Raw genomic sequence first — 14585 nt, forward strand, 5'->3', positions numbered from 1 at the left:
ACAATTCTTACCCACACTCAACAAGATTTAAATTAATCCATAAATCTGTAATTTGTGAATTTGTAATTCATTGGTTGAAGTTACTGAACAATGTATCTGAACAAGGTCAATTAAATCCATTGTTTTTAACTATTCCACTGTTCTGAACATTCTACAGGATGATATTTAAACTATCAGGGTCTTATCAAAACATGTAAACTGCTCGGGTATATAAACTCTTGGAGTTTTAGGGACTTTGAGCACATACAGTGTTGTGATCTGCTGTGATCTTCTTCAAGCATTTAGCCCTAAAGATGTAGCTGTGGCTGCAAGATATAATCAATCTGCTCAAGTACCTGAATAAGATTTAAAGAATTTGGGAGATGAAGTTTCCTGGTGGCAGCTTGTGTGATCTTGCCAAAGAAATTTAATCTTTTCTTGTATTCGTTGCTTTGTTTTACAATAAAGGTAGCATTAATTCTCCATTCTTTGCTTTTAATTTAATTTAATTTTATTTTATTTTATTTTAGCTCTAGATGATCCTGCATGCCAGCATAAAGTATTGTCTCCTAGGATTTGAAACAATTCCCCTGGATTTTGTTTGTTTATTTGGTTTTGTCCTGTATTCTGTTCCCTAGAGAGAAACTGTTCTAATTTAAATAATTTATCCATAAGAAAAATCTCCAAGGCCTGGCTATTTCCCTGCTTGTGCACACTAATCTATCTACTAATCAAGAGAGAGCATTGGAAAACCTAACTCAGTATCAGTCTCAAAAGTGCTTGCTCTTCCAGATGTTTTAAGTTAAGATCCAAAATAGACAAAAATAATTAGAGAGAGAGAGATTCTCAGGGTTTTATCATCCCTATTGCTGTTCTGGGGGTCACAAAACATTTCCTTTTATAGCATTTTGCAGATAATGAGACTATACTCTGTCAGATAGGAATACCTAAAAAAGGGAAGCTAGCTATGTTTTCTAGCCCATAGGTGAATGAAACCTTTAGTTCAAGTCTTGAGAGCCTCAGAGGGCCACTGCCTCAGTGTTAAACACCATTTTGGGTTCTAAAGGAAAAAGCTATAATTTGTCTCTTTCTGTTAAATTTGTAATTTTTTTCCTTGCTATCTTTCAGTAGCATTTGTTAGAGATGCCATACATGTTTCCCTTACCATGCCGATTAAATACTGCTCTTTCTCTTGGCCACATAATAAGAATATCTCTCTTCCTAGCATTAACAGACATAATTTATGACTGATGCTTCCATAACTCTGTATGTAGTCCTGGCAAGAGCTAAGTAATATTCAAGACCTGCTTATGAACAAAATCCAATTCATTTCATGTTGATGCAAAGTTAGTTTCACACTAATGTAAAGGAGCAGTATGGGCAGACTGTTAAGGTGACTCTCTTATTTTTAACATGTTCTCCAATTCAATTTGCAGCTTAACAACCTCACCATAAATGACGTGATTAAGTTTTATACATTTCTGTATATTTGATGTATTTACCCAAATGCAGCTGTCACTTTGTATACTGTTTCAGATGTTTAGAACTGAATCGATTGTTTAATCACACTTTCCAAAGACAATTCTTTTTTTTTTTCGGAGTTAAGCTGTAATGAAACATGAGCTGGCATAGTAAGGATGAATATATCAAATCTGAAAAAAGATTTTTCCATCATTATACAAAGATTGTAAAGTATATTGGCCATGAAAAATCAGTTGAATAGATTAATTAGTTCATCATTTCTGTCAGATGTAATCAATTCAATATTTTGCACCACTACATTCAAAATTACTGTCCCAACTTGAACTCCAACATGTCCAGATGATTCTTTAAAGGCAAGATCTTTATTTTCTTTCAGCAATTACCCTGAGTCATGAATGAAAAAAGGAGTCTGCTGTGTCAAAAAATAGTCCATGTTTTGACTGATTCTGACATTTTAATAATAGCTGCTGTATTACATTAAAGAATCATAAATGAAAATACACTTTATATTTGGGAGGGGGGCAAGCATAAAAGCAATAATGTTTATTGTATAAACCAACATTAGATTTGTCTAATTTGTCTTAATTTGTGGTCTAAAATGTAGACACTAGGTGTTTCATGTACACAGACTTTTTATTTCATAATAAAATATTGGAAAAATTACAGTAAGTAGAAGAAAACCTGGAGTTCTGACATGTCAATATACAGTACAATTTCTTCTTAGGTTTAGGCTCTATAACTTTTCACTTATCAGACTTGACCAAGATATGCTACGTGATCATCATTGCTTAATACAGAGCAAACTGTGAAAGTTAGACAACAGTTGAAAGCTAACTCAAATAGGGTTTATACGAAAGAATGTGTTAGCTAATAGCTCTTAATGTAAGAGGATGTCACTGAACCAAAGTAAAATTAACTTTTATAGTAAATGTACACATATGACCCTTACACTTTAATACACTATCTAATCTATTTGATCATTCAGCAGAGCTTTGAAATATTTAGGCTGTAGAATGCCAGGGCATTCCTCTGTCTTAAGGAATGTGCTGGGTAATGTTATCTCTAAAGCTTTTATTTTTTAGTAAAAGAGGCATTTACAATTATTAAGTTTCTAATGGCACAATTTCTATGAATACCTGATTTCTCTCTTATCCGTATTCTTGTAAATCTCTGTGTCTAAACTGCATTCATATATTTAATCCTCAGATACTACACAAAACTAATTGTAAGTCTACTCTCATTATAAATCATACTTAGTTAGAGAAAATCAGATTTGCTTGGATCCCAAAATGGAAAATTATTCACTTAATTCTTTACAAATTGCACGGGAGATAATATCTGATAATCCATTAAGAGCAACTTAATCAATGTCTATCTTTGTAATGTAACGTATACTGATAACAGTATGCATATTGCTGATTAAGAGTACTGCTATAGTGGTTTAGACAAATTTCAAAGAACTCTGAATAAATAGATTGCTAATGCATCAATCCAATAATTCAATTAAAGATGGACAGCTGAAGTATTTTGTGTGCGCAAGAATTTGAGTCCAAATATTTCAGTACAGTATGATAAAATAATCAAAGAGGCAATTAGCAAAACTAATCTCTTTTAAAGACATAAATAAATACAGTTCACTTGGCTGAATCTAAATGTTGTGGGTTTCAGTAGAAATATTCTTACCAATTTCAGTGGGCTTTAAGGAGCTTGCCTTCTAGTATCAGATCTCTCCTTTAACAAACCACACACAAACAGCATTTTAAAGTGAAAGATGGCTTTCAGAGGAATTGAATAGGACTAGTCACACTTATACTTTGCTTTAAGCATGTCTTGGAATGAGTTTGCTGTATGTATATTTACGCACTAAAGGATCCGAACTGACCTGAAGCAGATTAAGTGATTACAGTGTGCAACTCAATGAATTCCAGAAACACGTTTCAAGTCCCTGAGTCATTCACATGCTGTTCAGCTGTTTATGCACTGTGAAAAAATGGTGTATGAGAATCACACAGAACAAAACTATTCTCATAAAGTGGGTATGTGGTATGTGCATGTCTTCTGCGAAATGACCTTCACCCACCTTCTGGCTCATTGTATGCTCTTAAATAGTTCCTTAAGATCCTAATGCACTACAAGTAAGTCAGAAAGGGAAACAAATCTTGAATACTTTCTATCTAGACCTTTCATAAAGCCCTAAAATATTTCTTCATTTTTAAGAGATACCATTTGTATCACAAAATTAAGAGTCCTTGAGCACAAACAACTACATTTCCTTGGCAAACATATTAAAATGTTGCTTATAAAAAATACATTTTTTTTAATTTTTTTTCTTTCAAAACAAAGGGATGGTACTTTTTTAAAAAAAATAAAAAAATTCAGTCATAAAAATTCTTCTTCCAGTCTGAACAGAGAGCTATTCTAGGAGCTCTATTTGTTTAAGACAATAGGTCTAAATTGATTAAACTAATCATTTTATTCTAACTGCTCTTTTTAAAGACAACTGCTGATTGCATGCCCCTTTTGTAGCTGTAGCTGAGCCCGAGACAATACAAAATAACCATCTTGCCAGTTGTCACAACTATTTGCTCACTTTAATTAAACATAATATATAAAACCATATAATTTACATCTAATTGGGAAACATCTTCTATAGTTAGAAGGCAGTATGGTCTGATGGAATAAGGAGAGGCCTAGGTGTTAACAATTCCTGAGCTATGGTCCACCAGTACTAGAGAACCACATCTGGAATTAAAGAAATGACCTAATCTTCAGCTTTAAGAGCTGAAGTTCAGTTACAGAGGGTAATTTCAGTCAACCATTGACTTCATGAGTGCATTGTAAGAGCTGGCTTAAGTCTGAAAGATGCAGACCTTAAAAAAAAAAAAAAGAGAAAAAGGTTTTTTACCAGTGAATTTTAGGAGCAGCATTTTGTGAGAACAGGAAGGTTGTGGTTAAGGCTGGCCTTTAGATGAAACTGAAGAAGGTCTAAAGATTCAAGCTTGCCTTATGCAAAAGAAAAGTAAGCAAACAAAACAAAAAGCTGTTTCACAGTTGCGTAGTGATTTGTCACAGTTTATTTCTACAGAGTGTAGCAAAAAGTGAATTGTAAGCATAACAACCAAAGTACATGAAATAACAGGAGTGCGTTTAACGAAGTAGAGCCCAAGAGTCATCCAAGCATCACTAGTATGGTTGATGAAATAGAATAGTGAGAACTCCTATCCAAACTGGCAGAAGTGAAATTAAAGAGTGCTAACTAAACTTCCAGCTGATCTGACGTACCTCACAGCAAATTCAGAAACATTTATTACTGCAGATGTCACTGGGGCCAGGGAAGGTAAAGATACAGCTTTGTTCAATTCATTCGTTATGAAACAGTAGTATAGCATTTGACAAAATCTGATGCTGGTATTTGAAGAAATGAATGAAAACTGTGAAGAAAGCTCTGGTCTGTTTTTTACGAACGTATTAAACGTATACATAAAAACAGCATCTACTTGTACTCAGTACAAATCCAAAAACAACAGTTTCAACAAAGACAGCAGCTTTTTGCACATGGACAAATCAAATGCTAATAAGTCATTATGCAGTGTAACAGGCCTAACTTTTTTTCAGATTTTCAATGTGCTTTCAAAAACTTTATCATGAAATCTCATGCTGCTCTTTGAAGCATCTCTGTTTTTTGTTGTTGTTATTGTTGTTTTTTTTTTTCTCAGAAAGACCCAAAAGAAGGAAACTTTAGAAGCAAAGGAGCAATCTATTGTAATTCATGATCTGGTATACCTATTATCATCAGTGCACTTAACAGAACAGGCCAGCATCCATGCTGCAGTCTAAGTTAATCTCTTGCTTTTCTGATTGAGAGCTCTTTTTCTCAAACAAAGGAAAAAGCATTAAGGTAAAATATGCCCAAAGGTCCATTTATTGCATATAAAAATTAACCAGGACCCTTTTCTCACACATGGGAATATACATGCTATTAAATTCAAAATAATTAAAGTGTACTGACAGAGAAGTGACACCTGTATTTAGGGGATAATATCTTTCTCATTGTTAGACTAAAGCTTTAAAAGCCATGATTTTTTTCATTCTTTTTTGACCCAACATTCTTCGTGGTTTGCACATGGTTTGTGTTTTGGTCTCCATGCATGTTCTTTTCAGCAACATTTTTTACAGCTAAAAATAATTTGTCACAACTGAGTAAATTTACAGAGTTCTAACGTACAAATGCTTTACGAACTAGATTGTTTACCAACATCCAGGGGAAATGCAGAAGTGCAGCAGAAACAGAATCTCCACATGCCATGTTCCACCCACATATGCGTCTTTATAAGTAGGTCATCAGGCCTCTTACTACTATGCAAGCAGGAGCTGGACCCTTCCTTGGGGGCAGTTGCCTATTCCGGAGAAAGGAGACTGAGCAGGGGACAGTCTGGCATTTTGGCAATGACAGAACTGCTAAACTAAACCCTCATTTTGTCTTTTATGTTTCCCTACTGTTATTACGCATAAAGATCCAGAATATAGAAATTTTGGAACATCTATGAAGTAGTATTCACAAAGAGAATAAATAATAAGCAACAGACTGAAACAACAGTATGAATTGAATTAGAAAACTTCAGGACAAATCCCTTTTTTCATGTTCTGACCAGCTGGGTCTTGCTTGAAAGCCAGCCTCTGTCCAGTAATGCATTAAGAAGCACTCTTTGCATCTAGACTTTGATTCCAGGACATCTGTATGTTGTAGTCAGCTGTAGTATGTTTGTTATAGCACTGATATCTTCCAAGCAGTCCATGAAAAACCACAGGTGTCACAAAACAGTTATGCAATGGATAGTATGAAAACAGCACTAGTTGTTGAATGTCAGTGGAGATTTGTATTACTCATCAGAGTTAAGTTATTTACTGAGAGAGTGGTGAGGTGCTGGAACGGGTTGCCCAGAGAAGTCGTAGATGCCCCATCCCTAGAGGCGTTCATGGCCAGGTTGAATGGGGCTTTGGGCAATATGATCTAGTGCCTGATTTACTGACTGGCAACACTTCCCATGTCACAGGAGTTGGAAGTAGGCAATGTCTGAGGTTCTTTCTATACTGAGCCATTATATGATTCTATGATGATGGAGCTCATTGCAGACTACTGGGCATCTTACAGGGATAGATTTTCCTGTTTCTTAATCTATATCCTAGCAGTCAGCACAAGAAATGGAGATTACTTTTGTTACCTTCTGCATCTACATAAAACTTCATAATGATCTGAGTACTCTGGTCATGTCAATACTTAAAATCTGCCATTCAGCCCCATACTGCCTTCCAGGGCAGTATCAGGAAGGGAACAAAAAAGCTAAATAAGAAAAAATTAATATAATAAAATATAATACAATAGGTAAATTTGAAAAAAGAACATTTTAGATTCTCTTCTACTTCGTGAATCTAAATTTTCATCATATTTCTACAGTTATCCTCTGTGGCTATGACTTAGACATTCAATCTTCATAAAAGCTGGAAGGCAAGGTTCCTACTTTACTTATCTCTACAGTCAGAAGTTTGAAAATAGAGTCAAGCACTACTAAAGTCATTCTGGGGGGAAAAAAAAACACCACCTATACCACAGATAAACAAAAACCCATGTTCATTGATTAATTGTTTTTATTCCAGTGCAAGTTTTATATGAAACTGCTCTTTCACTTATGGGAAATTATATCATTTTTTCCTGATATTTCATACGCATGTTATTAGATTTGACCAGGAATTTTCTGATTAAACCAATCCATCAAACTCAAACCATTCCAGTGACATATCTGTTCTGTCACGTCTTCATTCAAAAAGGATTCTTAACTTCAGAACAGAAATTCTGGTGAAAAAGAACCTTTGCAAACATGGAGTACAGACTGCCAGAAAGAGTCCTTCCTTACCTCTGACCTGAAAAAAACAGGCTTCTACTAAGGACAAAGGGACCTCAAGCTACATTTTAAGCAAATGTTTAAAGCCTCATCTCCAGCAAATGTGAAAGTTCCTCTTTTTTTCTGTAGTAACACTTGTTCACCGACACTTTCGAAATACAGGAAAAAAAAAAAAAAGATCAAAAAAAAGAGAGATTTTGAAAATATTCATGATTTTCTTGTAAAATCAAGAGCAATGAAACTTTCCAGATGAGTGGTACTTTTCCCTTTGGTGGTGAGGTATGCTGAATCCAAATGTGCAGTTTCCACTCTTTCTTAGATTTCTTAACTACTGTGCTGATGGAGGACGGAAAAGCTAATTGAGGTGTCACAGGACAACACATAAGGAAGTCACAGTTTCACAGGAAGCTTTAACTTTTGGAGTATGGAAAGTGTTACAAAAGTCTTCTATACAGCTGTGGTCTCAGAACCCCAAAAGTTTCATAAAAACACACTTTTAAAATATCAATTGCACTGGGGGGTTGTAGTATTGCAGGCATCTACAGTTCTTAAAATTTAAATTTCAGTACAGAAAGGAAAAACATATTATCAGCCTTAAGAAGATTTTTTTTTTTTAATCTGGTGAATAAACATTATCCTAGGCAATATTTACTAATTATAAAATCTGCTTGTTCCTAGTCAGGCAAATCAAGGTTCATCCAGGTTAGTGAGTAAAGCAGAAAGACATCTGATTCAAACCTAGAGGCAGGTGAGTCAATTTTTTTATTGACCCAGCTTAATAAAATTTCATGACTAAAGGGTATATCGATAAGGCATTCTGCCAGCATCAGTCTCAGGCTACAAGCGAGTTAGCGGGATTATGAGTTGATATCCACTACTATTTACTATTAAAATTATAAAGTTGTATTCACCAAATGCAGACTGGATCTTTCACATAGAAGCATAATGCAGCTCAGAAGAAAAACACACCTTACTGTGAAAATCTCTTTTCAGCCCGCACTTTGTTATTAAGTTAGCAGGCCACATGCATTTCCTTTAGAGAAAACTGCGTGTGAGCTAGCATGGCAGTAACCTCGAGTACCAAAATCTGGGCTGCATAACGAGGGAAGAAGATAAGCAAGAATGGAACATGGCACAGAAAAAAAATCTCTTCTCACCACCAGGCACCCCGCGGCGAACCCGCACACCCCGTGCAGAGCTGATCTGGGTGCTGGCTGCCTGTGTGCCTGTGTCTGTCATCCCCCCCCCCCCAGCACACCTGCCAGCCCCTGCCAGCGGGCAGCAGGATGGGGGAATTAGTTCTGCCTGCATCGGGAGGCGGCCCTGCCGAGCCTCTTCTATTCACACATCCCTCTGCCGCTCGAGCTCGACTGGAACCATTTAGTACATGCATTGTTCTGCGTTTATTTGTTTTCTTCTACTCAAGCACATGCTAGAAAAGACGACCCCCCAGTAATCTTTTTTTTTTTTTTTTTTTGCCCCCTTTCACATGACTAAGCGATTATCCTCTTCCTAATCAAAGAGATGAAAAGAGTTTATTAATAAAAGTTCCCCTTCAGGAAGATTAGAAATGAATGATTAGTAAAATACACCCAATTTTACTTATAGACCCCCCTCACAGACAGGCATCTGTGAATGGTAGGGATGCCAGAATAGTGGTGGGGACTCAGGCATCTGGAAGCTGTTTGCGATATGGATTAGAAGTCAGGCTGAGCACAGATACTGCCTGCAGTCACAAAAGCCTGCTCTGTGAAGAAGGGGGAAAAAAAAATATATGCTGCTTGTTTACAGTGCTACTTTTTCCCTTTCCTTGTTATCTGTTTTATTTCTTCCCTTGCTCCCCTCTCCCCACACCATTCACGTGCGATGATGTCTGCGCAGATAGGCCAGCTGCTGGGGCTTGTTAACCATACCCGCCACGTCAAGGAAAAGGGGAGAAGAGGATAGGAGCTGGGCAGACAACGCCGCATTGTGAGCCAGAGCCGTACTGTGTCTGCGGGCTGTTGCCAAGGCCCGCCGGCCGCACCGGGGAAGCATCCCCCACCCGCGGGGCTCGGGCAGAGCCGAGTGTTGCCAGCCTGTACTGCATCTGCGAGCACGCACAAAATAGGTGGACGGCAGGCACTGAAAGAGTTGGTGCAGATTTAATAAGGAAAAGGTGGTATTTTCCACACGAACCTGCTTTTGCCAGCGTGAGTGTGAGATAGCCGTGCTGCCTACAGGTGTTCACAGCAGATCATCACAGAAATGATTTAAAACCGGGGAGGCATTCTTCTGAGTAATTCTATCACATTTGTCTTAAGGAATGAAGACCGAATGCATGCCGCTTCTTCATCCTTCTGAAGACAGTTTTCTGCATGCTTCTGCCTTTTAAGTCTGATTTTTATGCTCAAAATCAAATAATAAATCTGTGTAAGACAAGGCGGTTCATGCTCTATATGCACACATTAAGACATACACTAACTCAGTAATGCATGCCTCTTACCTGTGACTGTGAGTATACATGCCTTCCATACTTCGGGCCTTCTATGCTGGACATCCCTCTGCACTCTGACAAAATAAAATCTAAACAGCAAACCACAGATGAATAAATAAATAAAATCTCAGGGGATGTTTAAAAACAAAATTATTATTTTAAGCTCTGTTCCTTTCAAATCCAAACTGATGAGCTGCATTCCAAAGAAAGCGCCCTTCCCTTTAATGTTTCCACATTAACACAATGTGAAGAAACTGCATTTTGAAACATAGAGCTAATCTTTTAACTTATTTTTTTCAGAAGCAATGTAACGAAGCATTACGCTGCCACAAAAATCCAGCCTTTTCTGGGAACCTCCTTGAAAAAAAATGCACTTTTTTTTTTTTTTTTCCGAGTCAAATATAACCTTCTGAAACTGTCAGCATTTTGGATTATCAAAGAAAGCAAAGAAGGAAATTAATTGTAAGACAGTACTACAGAATTGTTCAAACTTCTCCACGCAATCACAATTACAGCAGTAACATGGAAACACTATTGCTACCACAGTTAATAAGGCAGGCTACTACAGCAAATCCAGAATTCTAAGACTTAAACTCAAAACACTATATATTCATTTTAAAACTACTGAATTGTAATAGATATGTATTTTAAGCCTCTTAACTGCTTATATGCTAGATTTATTGGAAATCTCTTCTTTTAGATAAAGGACTACAGAAAAAAAAACATTCCTTGTAAACAACATCCTTGATGTCATTAGTGCATGTCGTTTTACAGGGAGGAAAAAAATAATTGTAGATATTTGTTTCCACTAAACATACTCATGAACAAAACCAGTGCAGAGGTTTCCTTAGGATGGATTTAAGATGATTCCATGATAAACAAGTAAAGTGGATTTCGCCAGTCACTGCTCACTAGAGTAAGCAAAGATTTTAAACAAAGTGGCTGTACGTAGCTACTAATGCAAGCCTTCTTGAAACATAAAAGCACAACACATTTAAAACACATCTAAAAATGTGAAATAATTTTCTGTTGAAGACTCAGTATATTCTACTGCATCTTGCCAGATAGAGACATTGTATATACCATGCGTTAATGGAAAGTGGCTGCTCTTTCCCTTTAGCAGTACAAACTCACTTTCTGTGCTGTCTGCAAATTTATACTTGTCCTTAAACTGGAAGCAAGATGAAATAGTGCCCTGCTAGTGCTATACTGTCAAACTGCTACAACAACAGAAAGTTTCATAGTTGAAGTAAAAAAGAAAACACTATCTCAGTAGGTCACTGTTGAGGTTACTGTGATGAGTCTTAGAGAAAGGGAGAAAGAGATGAGATTTTCCATGGTGCTGTTACATCGTAGTGGCGTTAACATTAAAATACAGCTCTGCTCCAGAGAGAATCCAAGACAAACAGGGAGGTTTGCAAATCATAACATTCACAATAGCCACAATTCTTCAGTGATCTTCAATAATCCTGTCCATTTGACCTTCTCTGCATTCAGTGTGTACATAAAGGGGATTCCCATAAGCAACATTTTTTGCAAGAACATATTTTAACCAAAGAATCAGTGCACTCTTTTTCTAAGACATTAATTTAAAGAAAAAAAGTTGAAATCCCAGAAGATAACATTAGCTTCCATATCAAAAACAGGTTAAGGTTTCATTTTAAAGCTCTTTTTTTTTTAAAAAAAAAAAAAAAAGAAGAAGAAATAGATATTTTTTAGGATGAGATGTATCTTTTAATGGAATATTAATGGTTCTTGTGTTTATTAAGTGGTATTGTGATATGCCAAGAAAAACATTTTCAGAAATGTACCAATAAAATAATTTTCAAAAGTGATTATATTATCTGAAAACATCTCATGTTCTTTACATCCATCTACCTAAGGAATTTATAGAATATGGAAAGAAATGTACCAATTTTTAAAATTTGTTAAAAGCCAGATTTCATGAGATGTTTATTTGTGTCCATAAATGTGTGTGATGTATGTACACACATACCTGAATCTAAGTAATATGCATTCAAGAACTTTATTTTAGCTAAATCTTGACACTGAATTTTCTGGAGCTTTGTAGTTTCTGTTCACAGGGAGTATAAATGAATATGTCTAAAGAAAAAGCTATACATCTTACTGTTAGTGCTTGGTGTGAGTCCTCTGATTTTAAACTATGGTGATAAAAGAAATTAACCCTTAAGTTATCTTCCTTCCTTCCTCCCATGGTCACACAGGAGAAAGAATATACCCATTGCCTTTCAAAATTCCCTTTATGGACTACCAGCAACATGGTATTTGCACTGTACCCATTTGTATTGCCTTCACATTAGTTAGCTCACTCCAAGAGCTTTTCTATTTCAAATGTTAAATTCTTATTTTGGTACCTTTCTCAATATAGCCTCACACAATTTTTTTAAATCAAAGCATCAAATTATCCACAGTGACATTAACTTTTTAAGAAAGAAAAAAATATTGATATTTTTCAAAGAGAAGCGTAGCTTGTTCTCTATTTATTCTGTAGTGTGATTTATAACACAGCTACTGTGGCCAGCTCTTTGTTCTTACCAACATTTATAGATTTGAACTTTTAATTCCAGCGTTAGCTCTGTTTTTCAGTTGGTGGTTTTTTTTTTGTTTGTTTGTTTGTTTGTTGGACTTTTTTTTGAATACAACATTTAATTTTCAGACAAGAATCACTTCAGATAATCTTTTTTTCCTGTATTATTTTATGTTCTTCTAATGCAGTTTTAATTTAAATGTAAAACTTAGCATAGTGCACTACAGTTTTGCTTGCCTGTGATATAGTTTCCAGTGAAAAATTATAGGATGAAAAGCCCAATGAAAAATGCCAAGAAAAAGGCAGATTACAGAAGCAACAGAAGTGCTTAAACCATTTTGGGATCATCTTTTCACCATCATCAATGTAGATGCCTAATGAGAATCCCTACTTTCAAGTGAAGAAATAAGGTTTGCTACTACTTACTGTTACCTTTCGCTTAACATCTGTAGTTTGTCCTTCTGCTTAACTTGCTTTCTGAAGTGTGAGATAACATATATATTCAATTGGAATAAATGAACCACAAGTCCAAAGTTTTTAATCACATATGAAACAGAGGAGATACCAGAAGAGAAACCAAACTACCTACCTCCCAGTGATGAAGTACAAATAACACTTGGGCTTTGTTATGAAATATGTACGCATAATTTAGAAAGCAAGCCAACTGATAAATAAGCCATCCCCAACGTGCTGCAAGGCTGGTGCACACTGGCACGCTGCCTCATGCCGTGGTGTGGAGCAATGGGCTGCTTGTAATGATGGGGCTGTGTCACTCGAGCTGGATGACAGCCGATTCTCCGCAGACTGCGCTGTCAGAGAATCACAGACTTCCCCATGTACGAACAAAATTAACTTCTGTTAGTCTGACATTTTCTGCAATCAATACTCACAGGGTCCTTGTCTCTAGGATCAAAATTCATAAATCAAAAGCAGAAAGCATGAAATAAGGTATTTGATAAATCCATTAACTGAAGTGGAAGTGTACTTCTGTCGCACTGTTTGAAGACTACAGTAGTGCTGGCGTAAGGGGGAGAAATCTGAACGTGTTAAATGAAGCACTGGGTTGTGTTTGTTTGAATATAGGGCTCAATTGGATGAATCAAAGGGTTTTACTCCTTCACAGCAGACAGGCTTGCTTCCCTGTGTCCCCAACCATCCCTGGAGGCAGGAAACAAGCTACCAACTATTCCTGATGGATAGACCTCCTGATTGAGAACAAATTTTCTGAACATAAAACTGCACCTAAAAACTAAACACAAATGTTTTGATTTCACTGAAGATGCACAAACTTAATTTCATTGTTTTTAAAAGTTTTAAATCTTTTATAAATGCTGATAAGCGCCAAGAGGATGTTGGTTAGGCACAGAAGACCTATCATACAAGCCCCCTGAATGGAGAGCGGTTACTGCTTATTATCACTGGGCACCCAAGGATCCCTAAAATGGTAATCTTTGCTGTTTACCCAACTTACGGGGGTTTAATTGGCAGAGGTTTGCCCATCACTCTCTCAAATGACTCCAAAAGACAACGGAGCAGCACATGTCTTCCTCCCCATTCACACACATACCAAGCCCTCACTGTGCACAAGGGCTGAACTGAAATTTAGGACACTGACTGGCTCTTCCACCCTGGGTAGAAAATGTAATAGTTGCTAAACTACATTTTCAGTGAATTTCCTGTTTTTTGTTTTTTTTTTTTCTGTGTATGAGTACTACTCTCTGCATTTCCTATGACTTTAATGTATGTAACAAATGCTAATATTTCAAGTTAACTCTGCATTATTTACTGGGAGAATGACAATGAATTTGTGTAAGTCCATTCATCTTATTCGTTCCTTTCAATTCAATCCTATTCATTTTCCTTTCAAAGTTAATGTCTTTGATCTGCTTGAATTTCGAAATGGAAACTGAAGGAATATTCCATAGTTGACTTTTGCTGAACTGCAAAATTTTCTATAGTTTCAATTTGTAAATTGGAAGTCATTTTCTGCTCATCTCGTGGTTATGCTCATGAGTTATGAGTAGGAAAAGGATCATTTAAATAGCAAAGGGGATGATAAAAAATGCAAACAAGTAAGTCTGTCTTCAGGAGGTGGATATCTCCATTTCTCAGCTGAAAATTGTAAAAGAAACTAGTAATAATCCAAGGCATCACAAATACGCAGTTCTTACCAGTGTGAAATGTTTTACTATTGCTTCCT

Source organism: Lagopus leucura, unplaced genomic scaffold (assembly GCF_019238085.1).
Source record: "Lagopus leucura isolate 7727_CA_CO unplaced genomic scaffold, USGS_WTPT01 Super-Scaffold_100002, whole genome shotgun sequence".
NCBI classification, from domain to species: domain Eukaryota; kingdom Metazoa; phylum Chordata; class Aves; order Galliformes; family Phasianidae; genus Lagopus; species Lagopus leucura.